Source organism: Macaca nemestrina, chromosome 6 (genome assembly GCF_043159975.1).
Source record: "Macaca nemestrina isolate mMacNem1 chromosome 6, mMacNem.hap1, whole genome shotgun sequence".
Taxonomy (NCBI): domain Eukaryota; kingdom Metazoa; phylum Chordata; class Mammalia; order Primates; family Cercopithecidae; genus Macaca; species Macaca nemestrina.
Window position 1 is genome coordinate 46,428,633 of NC_092130.1, and position 13,985 is coordinate 46,442,617.

The 13,985-nt window shown below is 52.4% G+C and overlaps 1 protein-coding gene across 6 annotated transcripts in view; it reads left to right on the top strand.

The window, feature by feature from the left end:
• Positions 1 to 13,985, top strand: part of LOC105467147 (voltage dependent anion channel 1) — a 97,735-nt gene that overhangs the window by 60,708 nt on the left and 23,042 nt on the right. For 2 of the 6 annotated variants that reach the window (XM_011716589.2, XM_011716590.3), the window contains exon 1: positions 2,684 to 2,763. The exons of 1 other annotated variant lie outside the window; for it this stretch is intronic. The gene's annotated coding sequence lies outside the window, so the exon portion shown is untranslated. Of the gene's footprint in view, positions 1 to 2,683; positions 2,764 to 2,867; positions 2,999 to 13,146; positions 13,163 to 13,985 lie in introns of those variants that run through there. 3 more of the 6 variants (XM_011716587.2, XM_011716588.2, XM_071098465.1) reach the window with 3 other exon arrangements.

A 13,985-nucleotide genomic window follows, 5' to 3' on the forward strand; every position in this document is an offset into this window, starting at 1 on the left:
CGCATTTTCCCCTCTGGTGTACTCATCTCTGGGTTTCTCAGTTCAGAATTGCAAGAGAGGATCTGATTGACCTGGCTTGGGTCAGGGGCCCAACCCCGGCCCAATCAGCTGTGGCAGATGGAGTGGAGATGGGGCTTAGGGGGTTCCCCTCTTCCTCAGAGTTGTGGTGGGTCAATGGATTCTAGTAGTTATGGGACCTGCAGATCTCAGCTGATTTTCTCTTTAAAAAAAATTACTAGTACTGTTTCTTGAGACAGGAACTCGCTCTGTGGTCCAGGCTGGAGTGCAGTGGTAGAATGCTAGCTCACTGCAGCCTTGAACTTCTGGCCTCAAGCCATCCTACCTCCTTGGCCTCCCAAACAGTTGAGATTACCCACGTGTGCCTCCAAGCCTGGCCCAGTTACTGAGTGCCTACTCTTTTTTTTTTTTTTTTGAGGCAGAGTATCACTCTTGTTGCCCAGGCTGGAGTGCGATGGCAAGATCTCGGTTCACCACAACCTCTGCCTCTCGGATTCAAGCAATTCTCCTGCCTCAGCTACACGAGTAGCTGGGATTACAGGCATGTGCTACCACGCCCGGTCAATTTTTGTATTTTTAGTAGAGACGGGGTTTCTCCATGTTGGTCAGGCTGGTCTCGAACTCCCGACCTCAGGTGATTCGCCCGCCTTGGCCTCCAAAAGTACTGGGATTACAGGAGTGAGCCACCGCACCAGGCCAAGTGCCTACTCTTTATGTGTTCCATTTTAAACTTACACCAATACTCTGAAGCTGAGGCTCTGAGAGGCCAGCCTTCTTGCACCTGGTCACGCAGCCAGTAAGTGCACGGTTAATCCGAAACTAGCACCTAGGGGAGCTGGTAAAGGGGCCCAGTGTAGCAGAGGCCATGGAGAACTCTCCCCAGGTTGTTTTTTGTTTGTTTGTTTTTTGAGACAGTCTCACTCTGTCACCCGGGCTGGAGTGCAGTGGCTCGATCTCAGCTCACTGCAACCTCCTCCTTCCAAGTTCAAGCGATTCTCATGCCTCAGCCTCCTGAGTAGCTGGGACTGCAGGCACGCGCCACCGCGCCCGGCTAATTTTCGTATTTTTAGTAGAGACAGGGTTTTGCCATGTTGCCCAGGCTGGTCTCGAACTCCTGGCCTCAAGTAATCTGCCCGCTTCGGCCTCCCAAAGTGCTAGGATTACAGGCATGAGCCACTGCGCCGGGCCCAGATTGGTTCTTGAAAGCGGAGTTGAGAGGTGGCTCTGGAGGGGAGGAAGCCCTTCGAAATTTGCTCCCAGCCTCAAAACTGGGCTGCACTGGCATCTGTTCCTAGCCCAGTGAGGTTCCTGGAGACCCGGCCTCCCTGAGTTCTTGTCCTCCCCCTGCCCACCAGTCTCTGTGTGTGGAGTGGGGACCACCAGGCTGGGAAGCCCAGAGGCCCCAGGAAACTCGTGGGCCTGGGAGGGTCATAGAATCCGTCCTACACTCCCTAGGATCTTGAAGGAGGCTCTTCTTTGCATTCCCAGTCACCCCTCCCCCAGCCCCTACACAGGGCCTAGGCACCCTGTCTGCACCCCACTTCCACTCTGTATCAGCTGCCCTCTTCCTCAGCACCCTATCCCACTGAAACAACTTTTCTAACTCAAGTCGCCACGTTCACATTTAATCTGCCGTCTCTTTCCAGCAGCCAGTCCTGATTGCCTCATCCGCAGCCCCAGTTGCCTACTGCTTTAGCTAGTGTCGCTGCTGGCTGTGAGGAGTGTCCTGATTCTGTAACCCGGCACCTCCTCCACAGGGCCCTAGACGCCTGAAGCATTCGAGGACGTTTGTTGATCAAAGGCGAAGGGTGTGCAGAAGCTTCGTCCATCTACGAATTAATTCTCGAAACCCGCTTCAAGTGGGCCTCGCGCGGAACACAGGGAACACTCAGTGGTGAACGAGACCACTCGCTTAGGCCTAGCAAGGAGAAGGTGACCGTTCACTCAACACATACTAACTGGGTCCCACAGGAGCACAGGCCCCGGCTGGTCGCGTGTTCCCCGCGGTGCCCTCAGCCGGCCGGCCGGCCAGAACCGGCGTGATTTCCTCGCGCCGAGAGACCCAGCAGGAGCCTCGCAAAACCCAATTCACGTTTTATTTTATTATTTTGCCTCTCGAATGCATGGAAATTGGCTGTTAGTAGCTTTGCTACAGGAGAAAATCGCTAATCTGCGGTGCAAAATCGGCACACAGGGGTTTTCTCCGCGATTGTCTAGACGCCATGCGGGCGGGTCGGAGGCGCCAGACACATTGTATCCGGAGCGCGGAGCTCTGGAGCAACAGTCGCCGCTGCTACTCAGTATCTGCGCCGCTCCAAGCGCCCGGTGTCCGCGCTGGGCCTGAGACTGACCTCGGGGGATGGGGCCCACCCGGGCTTTGATGGGGGGCCGGGGGTCACTTCGTCCACCCAGGCAAGGCTCGAGTCCAGCGCCGGCCACATCAACTCCCGGGGGATCTAGCAGCGCGGAGGCCGACCAGGAGGCCCAGAAGCCCCGCGCGTCTTCCATTAGCGCAGGGACCTCGGGGCCACCGCTCAGAGAATCAGAAGGCCTCCTCCCCCTTCCCGAGCGCTGCCACTGGGGCCGAGGTTTCCACCAAGAACCCGCGTGTCCCTGCGCACGCACACACGGTGCACACGTCAGTACCGCGCCTCCCCGTGCCCGGGCTCACGCAGGTCCTCCCGCGCGTCCGCAACGCGCCCGCAGGCTCCCGTGTCTGCTGCCGGGGCCGCGGGGCCCGGAAGGGTAAGAACGCGACTCGCGAGCGGGACGGGGACCCCGGCCCGGCCCGGACGCTTTCCCGGGCGGGGCCTGGGGGCGGAGCGCGCCGGACCCGGAGCGCGAGAGGGGAGGCGGGTCCGCGCCGCCGCCGTCCGCGCCGCCCCGCCCTTGGCCCCGCCGCTTGCTCGGCTCCGCTCCCTGCCTCCGCGCCGCAGCCCCCGCCGTAGCCGCCTCCGAGCCCGCCGCCACCGCCTCTGAGGTAGGCGCAGCGGAAAAGGACCCTGGCTCCCTTGCGCCCTGGACGGCGGGGGCCGGGCCCCTGGGGAACTGAGAGGGAGGCGCTGAGGGAGGAGCGGGCGAGGGGCCTCGGGAGTCCGGCCCCGGGGAGGGAGCCCGAGCGGCCGGCGCGGGCCTGGCTGGTTAGCTGGCGGGCAGAGAAGGCCGCGCAGGCGGGCGCCGAACGGGTCCGGGCTGGGGACCGCGAGGCCGAGGGTCCGGAGACGCTTGCGGCTGGCGGCGAGAGGCGGCCCGAGCTTGCGGGCGGAAGGGCAAGGGCGGCCGCGTGGAGGCCCGGCGGGCCGCGCGTCTAGGTGACCTTCCCCGGCGGCGCCCTCTGGCCCTGGATCCCACCAGCGTGGATCCGGCGGGGACCCGTTCGTCGCCCACGCTCGCTGGACCAGGCCAGCAGGCTGGTGCCGGCCACGCTGCCGCCGCGGGGATGAGCTCACGTGACGACCGTGGCCCCGCGTCCCCAGGCCCACGCGTCGTGGCCGGCCCACGCCCGCAGAAGCTGGCGCCCGGCACCGCCCGCCTGTGCCAGAGCCTTCTAGGGCGGAACCCGCCGGCCGAGAGTCGACTTAGGCCGTAAAGGCCGGAGCTCGGGCCTGGGCTGGAGGTTTGGCCTAGGAAAAGGAGGCCCCACGGGGAAGGATGTGGCCTTCTTGGCCTTAGGAGTGATTCCTGGTTCGGTCGTTCATTCATTTGCCAAACGCGGAGGTGCATTTGGGAGCCTGACGTTGGATCAGAGGCCGGCAGTCCTAGTCATTTGTACAAGGTCACACAGCTGGGAAGATCGCAGACCTTCGTTTTCTCATCTGTAGGATGGGAGCAATTATACCTCTCCTTCGTTGAGTTTTGGGGAAGAATAAAATGAATTAATTAACATGAAACCTTTAGAACAGTGCCGGTATGGAGAAGGGCTAAGTAGAAACCCTGACACCCTTGGGGCTTTTTGGGTGAATCCAGCCCATCCCCTGCAGACCATTTTGCTACACGTGGCGTTGTGGAAAGGGTTCAATAAATGTAGCTCCTGTTTTTAAGCATTTTTGCACTATTATTGACAAGCATTTGTATACCAGGTATTGAGTAACTTTCACGTTAATTTATGAAAAGTGTTGTAAGTTTACAGATGGACATTGTCAAGCTCGAGCAGTAAGTTTGCATGTGGAGACCTTGATTGCAGGAGCAGACCCTGTTTTAGAGGCCTGATCGGTCCGGGGTCCCTGTCCCCTTGACTAGCCTCTCCTCTCCTGGGGAGATAAGGGAAAGGGCTCCTCTGTTGCCTAAACTTCTCCACTGAGGCAGGGGAAGACCAGGGCAGACTACCGAGGGCCTGCCTGCATTCTGCCCACCCCAGCTCTGGACCGACTCAGCTCTTAAGGGTCAGACTGAGGCACTGAGGCCCTGTGCTACTTTGTCTTCAGTGCCTGGCGTGATGCTGTCTGGCACACAGTGGGTGCTTGAGAAGGGTCTGTGGGGGTAAATGCACTCTTGTATCAGAATCCACCCACCTTTATTGACAGAGTTTTACTATTTCAGTACATGGTACATAGTAGGTGCTTATTAGGTATTTGTGGAATTTTTGAATGGGCATGTGAAGGGCTGCAGGCCCAGACCATAGTCCTTTGATCCTAAACGTTTTTTCTTTTTCTTTTTTTTGAGACAGGGTCTTGCTCTGTTGCCAGAGTGCAGTGGCACCATATTGGCTCATGGCAGCTTCTATCTCCTGGGCTCAATCAATCCTCCCACCACAGCCTCCCGGAGTATCTGGGATCCCAGGCACACACTACCACGCCTGTCTAATTTTTGTATTTTTAGTAGAGTGGGGTTTCACCATGTTGGCCAGGCTGATCTCAAACTCCTGGCCTCAAGCAATCCACCCACCTCAGCCTCCCAAAGTGCTGGGATTACAGGTGTGAGCCACCATGCCCGGTCCTGGACATCGTTTTGAGGGACACACACATCTCACTTGTGGAAAACAGCCTCACCTAGAAGAGAGTCACAGATATTTAAAGAACTGTAACAGACTGTATAGTCTCTTGAAATAAGTGCTTTAAACACATTGTCTTCATTCTCTGGTTTTCCAAGTCCCGAGGGAAACTTGTTGAACTGGTGTTTCTGGGCTTGCAGGGAGGGTGACGTGGGTGATTGGGATTCTACAGAAGGTGTTGGGTCTGTTACCCCTTCCCTCGTGGTGGGTGGATGGACAGCTTATGCTGGGGTTGTCCAGAGTAGGGTGCCTGCCTCTGGGTAGTGGGGACTACTCATTGTTGATGATTTAGTTTTATTTCTGCTATTCTAGAGTGGGGCTGTAGGCAGGGGTTATTTGTAGCATAGAAAGTGGGAGACCATACAGGGATGAAGTGCCTGTGGGCCCCTGGCCTTGCTGAACACTAGGCGAGTGTGGACAGTGAACATGTTGGGGTGGTGAAGGGCCTCCACCCTCCACCCTTACCAGGAAGACGCTCCTGAAGCACTGAAGTCCGCTTCGCCCTTGATGGAATTTCCCATGGTGCAGTGTCTTCAGTGGTAGTGACAGAGAGGCGCATGTATGGCTGAGGACCAGCCCAGGCCTGGAGGCAGCACCTCCCAGTGCTCCAAGATTCTGTAGTCTGCGGCTTTGGGTTTTCCATGGACTCCTGTGGTAGCCACTGAGAAAAGGTGACCAGTGGGCTTCTCAGCTGGGTCTGGGCACATTTCTCCATTTTACCGCGTACTCAGGGGATTTGGGATGAGTGGGACTTTAAGTTATTTACTCAGAACTGTGCTGCAAAGAGCACTGGAGAGTAGTTTGGGCCCACACCACAGGTCTAATGAGCCACAGGGTCTGTCTCATACAGGTCAAGTCTCTTTCTTGTGCCTCAGTTTCTCTTTCTCTCTCTTTTTTTTTTTTTTTTTTGAGATGGAGACTCACTCTGTCGCCCAGGCTGGAGTGCAGTGGCATGATCTCGGCTCCCTGCAGTCTCCATCTCTCGAGTTCAAGCAATTCTCTGCCTCACGCTACTCAGCTGGGATTACAGGTGCCCGCCACCATGCCCGGCTAATTTTTTTGTATTTTTTAGTGGAGACGGGGTTTCACCATCTTGGCCAGGTTGGTCTTGAACTCCTGACCTTGTGATCCATCTGCCTCGGCCTCCTAAAGTACTGGGATTGCAGGTGTGAGCCACTGCGCCTGGCCCAGTTTCTCTGCTATAAAAGTATGATTGTCATCATCACAGTGATTGCTGATTGAGGGCTTGCTCAGCACCTTTCTAGGGGCTCAACGAATGTTCTGTGATGTTGAATTCACCACCCTATACCCAGGGAGAGAGGTAGTGTGTTTCCATTTCACAGGGCAGCAAATGAGCACAGAGAGGTGAGGTAACCACTCTGAGGTAACACAGCCTGGCAGGAGTGGAGTTGGGATTGAAGGCCTGATCTGAATGGTGGTGCTCTCACATTGCAGTTGCCCTCCAAGGGACCCTTGCAAGGTGCTAATAGATGTGAATGCTTTTTGGAAAGTCAAAATTGGTGTTCAGATGGGAGACATTATTCTTCCACACCAATCAGAGTGACCTTGTGCATGACTGAGTGTGGGCCAACTGGCAGTGGACAATGGAGTCACCTCTATTTCTTGTAAGGACAGTGGTGCTGAGTGTCTATTATAAGGGTCAGTTTTCCCTGGGATCTGGTGGGAGGCGTTCTTCCAGGACCTGGTCAGCTAAACAATGCCTCATTATGGACATGAAGGACTCTGGACCTTGTGGTTCAGGGTGACCTTTTGAACATGCTCAGTAGCCATTATTATAATAAATATACAAAATGAAAACGTGTGATAAAATACTGTGTGTGTTCCCTGCTTACCATGCACCAGCCACTGTACCAAGTGTATATTAACGAGCTGATTCAGTCCTCGCAGTGTCGCCAATTCAGGCTGTCTTTCTCCATATTAGAGCTGAAGAAGAAGGAGTGGAGAAGTTGCGACTTGCCCAAGCTCACATATCTAGAAAGTGGTGGGGTGGGTTAGAACTCAGATCTATTTGATTCCTGAGGCTACCTGGCCAACCACTGTCTGTCTCAAGCCCACCTGGTCAGGCCAAGCAGTGAAGCTCCAGGGAACTTGAGGTGCCTGAGGTCAGGCAGGAGCCCCAAGTGTGCCTGGAATCCAGACCATAGTGTACTGGCTGCCAACCCAGGCCATCTCCCCTTGATAGGTGTGTGGGCAGGCTGCCCTGAGTCAGCAACCTTCTCCTGAGCCTAGGAGCTCAGCATGGAACTCAGCTGTGCTGGTGGTGGCCCAGCTGCCAGGGTGTTTGAAAATAGAAGCTACCCCTGGAAAGCTCTACTGCCCACCGCGCGACTGTTGTGGAAGGATGGAGGGGAGAACAGCTGCACTGGGTACACAGACTTGCTACCAGAGCACAGGGCCATCGGCCTTTGCCAGCATCCTGGAGCTCGAACCAGGAACTGTTCCCCTGGGCTGTTTCTTCCTGGCAAGAAAGAGAAAGTGCTGGAGTGTATGTGTGTGTGCGTGTGTGTGAGCGAGCTGCTGACTGTGTTCGCCCCCACGTTGGCTTTTAGAGCTAGGGTTGCCTTCTGCTGGGGAAGTTGCTTTTCCTGGTCCTCAGGGCTAGGAAGAGGTGCTGTTGCTGTGATCCCTGGCTGGTCTGATACCCCTCCTATAGGCTGGCCTAGTTCTGCCCTGACAAACCACCTAGAATGGTGTTGGTGAAACAGCGGGGCCAGAGACTTTTCCATAGTATTCTCTTCCTCAGCAGAATCATAAGATGATGGCAATGATGGTGATGATGATTGTGATTGCTCTGTTGGTTAGGGTCCTTGCAGGGATCTGGTGCACACTTACACTTGGTAATCCAAAAGAGTTTAATGAAGACATCATTTGCAAAGCTGTGGACAGGGTGTCAGTTCTGGTCTGTTAACACTCTGAGGCCTACAAGAGAGGGAGCTTCTTGGCAGGAGCTGTGGCCTTGGGTAGAGGAAGGTAGTCGTTACCCATCTGAGGCCCAGCAGGGAGGGAGACTCGGGGTGACTACTCCGACTTCATTCTTCCCCAAACTCTCATCTTCTGCAAGTACCTCACATTGATAGGCTAAGCCCAATCCTAAACCCATGGATAGCAGTCCATAATGATCAGTTCTGGGGGCACAGAGCAGGGTGAAAGGGAGGAGAATGGATCTGGAGGGGCAGACAGAGTATCCAGTGTAGTGGATTATGGTTACCACTGCCATTTGTTGAACACTTAACTCCATGCCAGATACTTCCGCTGTTCTGCCTGTTTCACTTATTCCTTGTAACAACTTCCTTAGGCCTAAGGCCTTTCCTCCCAGCTGTTCTTAGCTGAGTCTTGGAGACCCATGGGCACCCTGCTCCCTGTGTCAACCATTGCAGTAGTTGTTGGCTCTTCTGGGATGCAAAGCTCGCCTGCCTGAATCCTTCTATTATTACTATTTATTTCTTTTTATTTTTTATTTAAAAGAGACAGAGTCTGACTATATTGCCCAGGCTGGTCTCGAACTCCTGCTTTCAGGCGATCCTCCTGCTTCGGCCTCCCAGAGTGTGGGATTAGAGGCGTGAGCCACCATGCCCGGCACATGCCTGAATCCTCTTGAGGGAGCCTCTGCAGAGAAAAGAGCATATTTCTACAAGATGGGGGCCTGGTGGGTGCTTAGTGCAGGGACCACCCTGAGCTGCTGCTTCTCAGTGGCACCTAGGGGCAGCCCTGCCTGTTAGGCACAGGCTAAGAGGTAGGGCAGGAGGAGTTCCACCTCCTCTGGCAGGCTCTTGTTGAACAAGTGCCTCCGGTGATTCTTGTGCACACTGAAGTTAGGGAGCTCCGCCCTGCTCATAATTTCTGGCAAAGTGGCCAAGCCACTAGTGGTCACCTGGGAGTGAAATGTGCCCCGACGGATCTTGCCTGATAGCTCTTCCATCTCAGTGTAGTTTAAATCTGTTCTTGCAATCTGTATGGACATTCTAGGTAGCCTTCTGGCATGGCTACTGTAGCAGCCTTGGAACATGACTTGGGACACAACACAGCTCAATTTCAGGCACAGTGGTTGGCTTTTAAAATGCCTTTTTTTTTTTTTTTTGAGAGGGAGTCTAGCTCTGTCACCCAGGCTGGAGTGCAGTAGCATGATCTCGGCTCACTGCAACCTTTGTGTCCGGGTTCAAATGATTCTCATGCCTCAGCCTCCCAAATAGCTGGGATTACAGGCGCTTACCACCACATCTGGCTAAGTTTTGTATTAAAATTCTTTATCCTTAAACAAATTATCAGTATACACAAATAGTTTAAATATTGAAGCAGAACAAAAAAATGAAAATTTGATTTGAAATCCATTCCTAAACCTCCTTCTCCAGAAGCATATCTAAGCCAGCGCCAATTTGCAGATTGGCTTGTATCCTTCCACGTGCTTTCCCATCCATTCATGAACATAGAAAGATGTGTAAAAGGTTTTCCTCCAATTACATGGAATTACAAATTTTCTGACTTTTTCCATTTAACTGTATCATAGCTATCTTTCAGTGCCACCGCATACATGCACTTTATTCTTTTTTTTTTTTTTTTTGGTGAGACAGTCTTGCTCTGTCATCCAGGCTGGAGTGCAGTGGCATGATCTTGGCTCACTGCAACCTCTGCCTCCTGGTTTAAGCTCGTGCCTCAGCCTCTTAAGTAGCTGGCATTACAGGTGTGCACCATCACGCCTGGCTGTTTTTTTTTTTTTGTATTTTTAGTACAGATGGGGTTTTGCCATGTTGGCCAGGCTGATCTCGAACTCCTGGCCTCAAGTGATCCACCCACCTCAGCCTCCCAAAGTGCCGGGATTACAGGCATGAGCCACCCACCTTATACTTTTTGATTACCATGTGGTACGCCTTAGTTTGCAAGTATAGTACCTTAATTTCTTTTTCATTCATTTTCCCTTTGATGGACTTTTAGTTTGCTTCTGGGTTTTGTGTTACACATACTGCTACAGTGAGCATCCTGATGTACACTGCTACAGTGGAGCAGCTTCCTAGGAGTGGGATTGCCACTAGGGTTAATGCTGGGTTAATTGCTTTCCAAAAAGAGTGTACCTGTAGTACTCCCACCTGGCATGAACGAGAGCGACCGTTTTCCACACCCTCACTGACACTGGATATTATTTACGTTTTTGCCAGTCTGCTGGTTAAGTAAGCTTCTGAAACACAGATGTGGCAGTCACTCAACAGTGGCTCTTGGTGGCCCTTAGAATAAAATCCATGCATGGTATTGAGGTCAGAGTTAACCAGTGCTTCGGAAGGCACTTGGTCCCCTCAACCTGAGTTCAGCTCTCCTTAGGCCGAGGTGGGAGCAGGCAGAGAGTGGGGGTCATTGCTAGTCGAGGGTCTCCCCAACTCCCCCACTCTTGGTGGTGCTGCAACAGTGGCCCTGCAGAGGGAGCTCGCTCTTCCTGGTTACATTATAATAAGTTCCTATTGTCAGATTCCAAGTTTCTACTTTTTCCCCTACTACTCAATAATACTTTGATGCTCATTGCTCATTCACTCATCAAACACATTTATATTGAATGCCTATTATGTGCCAGCCAGGCCTTAGCATCTTTATATACATAGCTTTTTCCATATTTTGGATAAATTTATGCATGACAGGCTCTGGGGTGCTTTGAGTACAAAGGTGTGATTTGGGGGTAGGTGTATGAGGTAGGGTGGGGTGGGGGCACGGTGAGCAGAGCAGCTGTCATTGCCATGCAGCTGATGAGCCAGGAAGGATGTGTACCCCCAAGACAGAGGTTACGTAAGTATTATGCAGACTGCGCTGGGTGATAGATACACTATCCTTCCCCTCTGAGCTTCCAGTATGGGCCAGATTTTCATTCCTCAGCTGGAATGGGGCTTGCATAATTTGTTCAAGGTCAGCCAAGGAAAGGTTGGGTAGGTAGACTGGCAGGCTGTGGAGGGGAACCAGGGACTCCTGTATCCTGGCATGACTTGCTGGTCCTTCTCAAAGTCTTCAGTGACTGCAGGCGGGTCTGCTCAGCCTGGCCCTGTCCATCCCTCTCTTTCCTACCAACCAGTGGGAACGAAGCCCCCAGGCTCTGCCCTGAAGCCATCAGTCAGGCAGAGAGGCCTGTGGTTTTGTCTCCCCCAGGACGCCCTCTGACTTCTGTCTCTCCAGGGCTAGCTGCTTTGCTGATGTCAGACTGCCCTGCTTCATACGCAGCCTCCAGAGGCTTGGCTTGTGATGGCCCCTGGGGGTTGGATGCTGCAGAGACAGCTGTGTGTCAGTAGCCAACTGTACAGACTCCGATTTAGAGCAGATCTGGGTGGAAGGAGTGACTGGGAGGGGTGGGGGCCAGGGTTCAGCCTTCAAGTCAGCGCCCTGGCAGGGTGTTAAGTGAAAGCAGGTTGCCGACTTTTCTTTCCTCCAGTCCTCGCCTTAGAAAACGAATGCAGATTATCTCTGAAATGGGTTCAAGAGCTGTGTAAAAATGGGCATTTTGGGGGTGCTGTTTGTAGCTGTAAGAAAGCTGAACTTCTTAGGGAGCGGCCGAACTGTCTGGGGCCTTCCTTAGTTCCGTCAGATCAGTGCAGCGGGGGATGGGCTGAAGTGCACAAAAAGCAGGAGGGGAAGCTACCACTACCTGGCAGTTGGGGGCCTTTAGTGAAGGGGCAAATCATCCTTTTGCTGTCCTCGGTGGTGTCACTTCAGGCTCAGGAGTAGACTTGACTCCATTTAGCCAGCGGTTTCTGTGCGTCTTCCCTGCCAGGTGCTGTGCTGGGGAGAATGCTTACCTAGGGGTCCAGAATGGGGGAGATTATGCTTCATTGTCTGTGTTCAAGGAGATGGGGAAGAGAGCATGACACACAGAAGAGAAAGCCAGCATCCAGCATGTTTACAGTGAGGTGTTGGATAAGGATATGTTTTAGTGAACCAGCAAGTTCACTTGTGTGCTGCTGGTACCAACTACGTGGTTGTTGTGGGACCCCACAGCCCCAAAAGAGCTTGGCGGTGTTGGAGCTCCCAGAGGCCCCAGGAGGGGTCCGGTCTGCTCTTCTGAGCTCTGCTGTCTGAGTCCCTTGTCCTTGGGTGGTAATCTCCTTAGTGGCCTGGTACTTTAGGCTGATGTTTGCTGTGGGTGGGGTGCTTTTTGACAGGTGGCTGTGCTTGTTGGGTTTTGGGGATTAGTGATGAGAGAGGGCATTTGGGGAACATTAAGTGGATGAGTGTTCTGCCTTTATCCTGAGCGGGGACCAGTCCAGATGTGAAGGCTACTGTGTCTGGGAGGCATCTCTTCTGTGGGGTCGGGGAGAGTCGTGAGGAAGGTTCTGGCTCCTAAGGTCCAGGGAGGTCTTAGCTGACCCACAGATATTACCACGGGACTGCTTCTCCTCCTGTCTCCCTAGCCCCACCCCGAGCTGAGTTTGTAGCCCAGCTGGGAGAGATAGCACTGAAGGGGGGTGCTTGGTTCACTGATGGTTTGTTAACCCTGTCAGGTGGAGAATGTTCTGGGCCATTTGCTGTTATGTTCTGTGTCTGCCTGGGGTTACATTGCCTCAGCTTTCAATCCAGAGTTGTTCTCCTAGGAAGGGGTCAGGCAAAGGATATTTCTTGAGGATCTGGTGGATGGTTTCCTGGTCTATCCCAGGGGGATGTACCTACAGGGTTAGTTTGGGAGGGAGGAACAGGTGGGGAGAGGGGAGCCCCCAGACTTGAAAGAGCCAGTGGCGGGCAGTGTAAAATGGTTCTTCCTCCTCATCGCTCTATCCTGATCCTAATGTGGGCTGACCTGTCCATGGTTCCAGCCTGATCATGTGCAAGAAATAACATAGCAGCGACAAAAATAGGACAGAGTAAACAGCTTGCTGCTCTTCTGTCTCTGCTCTGACACAAAAGTGAGCTGGGATAAAATTAACAAAGCATCTGGAAAAAGTAAAGTAGGACCTGGACCACAACTTCACAATTTAAAATTGTAGAAGTTTATACTGTTTCTTTTGCAACATACTCAGTGAGTCTGTGGCCTCCTGCAATGCCTTTGAAGTTAAAGCTTTGGCCAAGAATGCAACTTCCATTTGTTATATTGTTCCCTTAGGATCACTTGAACCACTTTTTAGTGGGCTCCCTCCCACTCACCAGGAGCAAGTCATACATGTGTTTACTTGTGTGAGTATATATACATGTAACTTCAGATGGTGTATATGCAGATGCATTTTGATAATTTAGGTATACTGTATTTTAAAACGAATGGTCCTTCTGGTTGAGACTAATGATTCTGGGAATGGAGAAGGTGCAGGAGATGAGGCTTTCTCATGCTTGACCCCCTCTGCTCCTGGGCAGAGCACACAGTGTACAGTCCCAGATGAGGATATTAATCCTGTGTACATAGCATATACAGCATGCCAAAGCAAAGCCTTCCAGGACTGCAGTGTGCTCCTCAGGGCAAAGACTATTTGAGTTACTCTCCTTCCTTGAGCACTGAGGTGCTTAATAAATGTTTGTTGATTGACTTAGTGATATGCAGCAATCCCAAGTAGTCCTTTGATGGTTATTTTTGAAAATAAAGTTACACTGGAGCTTAAAAAAATGTTTGTTTAAATTAATTTATTTGTAGGATGTATTTGGGTTTTTTCCACGTGAACAGCTGCCAAATTGGTTAGGTTTTACTGTATTTTCTATGAGAAATACAAAGTGGGTTCCCATAAAGTCCAAAAGTTTTGTGAAAAGTTGGGCCCATCCTGGCATGTAGTAGGTACTCTATAAATATTTGTTGAATGAATGAAATCAGAGCCACATGGAAAATGATGTTCCCATGAAAAGCTCTTATTTCTATTCGGCGCATTTAATGTCCTAGTAGCTGGCATTTTGTAAGAGGATATGTTTTATTGGCAACAGTCCTAAAATTCAGTAAAGTCATTGGCTCATGGGAATGTGTCTTTGACAGTTTATTCATTAAGCAAATATTTCCTGACTCCTACTCTGTTCTGGG